Source organism: Solanum tuberosum, unplaced genomic scaffold, assembly GCF_000226075.1.
Source record: "Solanum tuberosum cultivar DM 1-3 516 R44 unplaced genomic scaffold, SolTub_3.0 scf00128, whole genome shotgun sequence".
In the NCBI taxonomy this organism is placed as follows: Eukaryota; Viridiplantae; Streptophyta; class Magnoliopsida; order Solanales; family Solanaceae; genus Solanum; species Solanum tuberosum.
In genome coordinates this window covers 30693-36526 of record NW_006239053.1, presented here as the reverse complement: position 1 = coordinate 36526, position 5834 = coordinate 30693, and positions in this window count along the sequence as shown.

Sequence of the window (5834 nt, the reverse complement as noted above, 5' to 3'; positions counted from 1 at the left end):
AGAATAAAAGGGCCGAAACTCTAAAAGCCCAAAAACAATTGTTGTTTGCCCCGAAGTCACACCACTTGGCGATTGGGATGGGGACACGTACGACTCATTGACGTAATATCTATTGTCCGATTTTACCCTCGCCAGTTTTTAGCCCATTGTTTTCCTTTTATACTCATATCAACATTTGACTAAATTTGATGTATGGATAACAAGTACTGTACTAACTATTTATGGAAATATTTGAAAACAATGTTGTAATACTCTCTTTGGTTCAAAATATTTATCAAAATTCCTTTGTGTGGACTCAAACAATATGAAAATTTATCAAAGTTTTAAAATGTATACTTAAGCTCATTTCATTTATTTATCTTTGCTATTTCATTTCAATTATGTACTTATTTAATTTTATCTTGTCCGCTTTAACTAAACAAGCTATAATAATATACAAACCTCGTATTTTGATCATCTCGATTCGAGTGCCTTTAAGTCACGTTTATAAATTTAATCATATTGTTTTAAGGGTAGATACACACCACATTTACATCAATTCATTAAACATGTGATATATATCTTGTGTCATTGATGGATAATCTTTAGTAATAAAAAATCAAATGAAACAAATGATATTGAAAACTAACTCAAACTTAGAAAACGTCCACACATACTAAAAAGAAACGCTTCTTTTATTTCAGTAAACTCCTAGAAAGGAAAATAAAAGATCACCTTTCTCTATATTATTATCTTATGCGGAGGACACAACCAATTTATCTTGGATTTTACTCTTTAAGGTTAGATAGCAAATAATTTTCCTTTTTTCGTAACACACTATTTGCTTGCATTCGTTATGTGCCTTGTTGTATCACTAATACCACATCACTGGTAGCAAAACTAAGGAGCAGCCGAAGTCATATAAAAAAAGAGGGCGATGCTACATTGATCCATACTTACCTGGACTGGGTTTATGGGTGATCGATAAGGCTCATGACCTAGGTTGACGACCTTCATTGCACTTTGGAGGGGTGCCTGCTAAGATCTGCCCAAGTGGCAAAGTCTACGTCATAATTTGTGAAAGAGCTTGTGTTCGCGCGGTCCCTACCCAATTCTTAACCCCAATGTTACCCTGGCCCACCTCATTGCTTAGTTTGGCTTATATTCCATGAATTGTTATTATGACGATTTAGTAAATTTACAAAATACTATTTCAAATATAGTTAATCTTCAGAGTTTACGCAACTATAATATACCTAATGATGTTTACTTCTTTATACGTGAATATCATTGCGTCATATTATATATGATACATGACATATTGTTGTGCTATGTATGATTGTTTCTAGCAATGCATGTGCAATAAATAACGTAACGGGGCTTCATATGAAGGTCCTTAAATCTAAAGCATATATATTGGCATATTGCTCTGGGTTTTTCATGATGTGATTGACAAGTGTGTACAAAGAGTAGTAGTTGACATACAGCAGGATTGAAATCATGGCTAATTCAGTGCTATCACTTATGTACGTACATGATTATGTTCTATAAAAAAAATACTTTACCCACTCACAGCTCTTGCATATATATTAAAGTTCAAAAACATTAGGATGGATTAGAGTTACAATTGAGAGTAAAAACTTTTCATGGACACGAGCACTATTTAAGTAAGGGAAAAACTGATCTCAAACACAATATGGTAATACTGATCAATGGAATCTGTTTTTAATCAATTTTCAGTAAGGGAAAAATTCCCAAACACAAGCTTTCCTATCTTCAACGATATATGCAGGGGCGGATTTGATGGGGTCCAAGGAATCAGTAACTTTTGTTCGCATCTTATATTGACAAGCTTAGTTTTTTTTTTAAAATAATCAAAATTCACATCTTTCATAGATAGGCCAAAGGAGAACCGTTTAAGTTTCACTACTCTTGGTCAGGGGTTCAAATGACTTTACATTGTCTCTTTTAATTTTTTAATTTAAAATTACTGAAAATCCATAAACATCAAATCATGAATTCGGCTCTGCTCCGATGAATCATATATGACAAGCCACCAGTGATCATGTGTGTCAATTTGATGACACTGTCTAGTTTAAGTTGTTTGATCTAAAAATTTGGTCTAAAAATAGCCCTATATATTATCAATTAATGAATCAAAATATCATTTTCCTGATGAAAATATTATGTCTTTTCTTTTTAATCACATTTTATACCTAATATGTGATTTTCATTGAATACTATACGAGTAATTAATTAATCATGTTATTACGACAACATGTTGGGTGGCCCTATATATATGATGATTAATTGCGTGCACTAAGTAATAATTACGTAGTGAGACAAACATTTACATAGAATTATGACACTAAGAACTTGCTTCGTAAGCTCCATTATTTTCCAGCAATTTCATTTTATCACAGACTTTATCCTTTTTTCTGGTTGGTCCATTCCCTTTTAGCTTCTTTTCTTTTGGACTACTTCTTCTCTTCATCATACTTCCCATCGCAAGTGTTCCTTTTTTCCTTCTAAGCATAAAGTGATACATATGGTATATGATATGATTGGTTATTATATGGTAACAGGTATGCACACATCAACAACGGATCGTGATGGAGTGACAAATATTCTTTCATTCTTAATCAGAAGTCTCAAGTTTGAGTTTCCCTGAGTACAAAGTCACAAGCACAAGGACTTTTAAAGAACTAACACTATTGTTAAAGAACTACTACATAAGTAGCCAAATGTTTTGAGTTTATTGAACTTTATTAGTTAAATTGAATATTACAAAAGTTTTGAAAGGAGAATTCATTTTTTTTAGTAGTGTTTGGATAATCCAATTACGTACGTGAATATGGCTTATACTTTGTGAAAGATTGAAATTAAATGGTACACTACTTGCTATCTTATGGGATAAGAATGACGCAATTTTTTGCTTTTCAAAATAATTGTAGTAGATAAAAAGTATATATGCGATCAATGACGACTTCCTTTTCTTTTATGGCAAAAGAAATTAAAGCTCACAAAAGAAAATTAGAGTTTTAAACCTTTTAAATTCCTAAAAAGGTAATATACGTAAGTGGCCATGCTTCCTACTTTTAAGAATTTATTTATTTTTAAAAAAAGACCCTCTATCACGTCTATACGATTTTATTCATTATTCTTTAATTCTTTTGACAAAAGATGATGCTAATATTGTTTACGACACTTTTTATCCAATGGAATAGACACCCTTAGACACGTTAAGCATTATACACAAAATACGGTGTAATTAATTTGGTTAACATAGATATCCTTGGAAGACAAAAAAATTCTCTTATCCTCCTTTTATTCTTTTTAATTTTGTCTTTAAATCGACCTTTCTTGTTTAAATAAATAGTATAGTTCTCACCATAGAAAATTATGGAGTGGTAAGTACTCATTTATCATTAACCCAAGATTTCTTGTTTGAGTCCCCTTCTTCTTCTATGAATAGTTTTACCCAACTCGCCCTGCTCGTTTAATTTTTGTAAAAAAACAGTTTGACCCATTATGCCTCAATTGTCGTCTCTAACTACTTCTACTGCACAGAATCCTGACAAGAGGGGTGACTCAAAATGTTTCACCTCCAATTTTAAGGTTGTGAATTGAGTCACCGGAAATAAGGCTGGGTAAAAAAATAAATAATTAAAAAAACAAGCTTAAAGAAAAAAGACAATTACTCCAATATTTTAATTTCCTTGATCAAATTAAAATCCCACCACAAAAATGACATTATATTCTTGTATTACATAAATAATACATTACCACAATATTCAGTTCCCTATATATGCAAAATAAGATCCAAGCTAGTTGATACTAAAAAAGAAGACAAAAACAAGTAGTAGAACATAGAAGATGGATAAAAGGAAAAATCCTTAAAATTACTACTTACTAATTAATATAATTAGCCAACCACATCAACCTTAACGGTGCACGATAATAGTCGCCGGAAAATGGAGGCCAAAGCAGCGCACGATATATCTTTAGCTCTTCTAATCCCTTTATTACATTTTCTTCTCCGGCCACCACCACTTGACTTACGACTTTTTTTCTTTCTTCCATAACATCTCATTGATGCCGTGTCGTTCACGCGCTCTTCTTCTCTTGAAAAAGTGTAGCTTCTTAAGTATAATTGCCTGCATGAAATACTATCCACCACTTTTGGTTTTGCATAAATATTATTATTATTATTATTATTACTGTTCATTCTTGAACTGACGGACTTTATAAATTCCACGTCAGATTCCGGCCATTTATACAGGTTTATGTATGTAGCTCTTACCGGTACTGATCTCGCGGCGACAACGTCGTTAACGCAACTTGATATGCAGGCGGAGGCCATGATTCTTGATTTTCCGGCGAATGTGTGGAGACAAAGAGGATTAGGTTTTGTTTATGTTGAGGTTTGTGTGGAAGAGAAATATAATAAGGTGCGGAGAGAGAGTATATATAGTATAAAATTAATTAGCGTATGAAAAATTGATTAGTCCAACCTGTTTAAGTTTGAGACGGTTAATTTTGTTAGTTAATTCATATCTAAAAGTTTGGAGGATACGTTGTCCAAATATCCACGTATCTTATAAATATATATATATATATTATATAAAATACTTCTTTTGTTTAATATGTTATATGAAACCGTGATAAATTAAAAATTACATATTATTAGGTAATTAAATAAATTATTAAAAAAACAATTAAAGTTTAATAGAAGTTGACGAGTTGGGTTAATGTTTGAGATGTGCTCGGTGGGTTCGGTTAATGACTCATTATTTAGTCGAGTAAAATTTAATTCTATCTATTTTATCGCCTATTTAACTCCCTTAAAGAGTGAGTTATATATATATATATATTGTACTATTTTATGTATGTAGAAATGTTACTGCTTATTTTTTATTATAGCAATTTGTTATTGAGATCATAATTAGGATATGTTTGGATTCATGAGTGATTGAATTATTATTCCTCATGGGGTTTTATCATTTGGTTTGGTGGGGTGCTAAAGGGGTGTAGGTGGTGAAAATATGCAATAATTTGGCATCATTTGAAGGAGTATTGGTAGACATCTGTACAGTATTTTCAATGAAAATAACTTAAATTGGTCTCTTTTATAAATGATTTTTTTACATTATTAGATAGAAATAAGGGAAAGTTACATAAATATGAGCAATAAGCAAAAAAAAAAAAAAAAACCATAAACCATAAGTGAGTAAAGAATAAATATTTTGAATATGGTATTTTTCCTATAAATGAGGTACCTATATATATATATATATAGTAGTAGTATATCAGTGTATATATATGCTTAACATAAATTATAGTACATAGTATATTAATACACATATATGCATAATATAGTATATCGTATGTTATGTCCAACATATGTTATATTCATATCTTGTAAATGTGAAAGGTTACATCAAAAGGAAAAGTTGTGGAGGAGGAATACGAGGATGACGTGGATAATTTTTTTTTTTTTAAATACTATAAAATAAATTTAGTATATGATACATGTATGCACTATGCATAGTGTTTATGTCAAGTATAGTTAATATTATTGCATTATTTTATTATTAAAATTTATATTATTGGTCATATGGATTAGAAAAAGGGGAAATTGTATATAATAGCAAATTATTAATTCAAATCAAATGCTATAAATATAGTTTGATTTAATTGTACCTCATAGCAAACTGTTGCTATTTCACCTCTCTCCTGGTGAATCTCGCTCACCACTCTCGTTCTCTCCCTCGCCTCTCTCGTTTTTTATACAAACGCAAGTGTATAAAATGTGTTTTGTGTTTGTATAAAGCGAGAGAAAATTGTATATATAC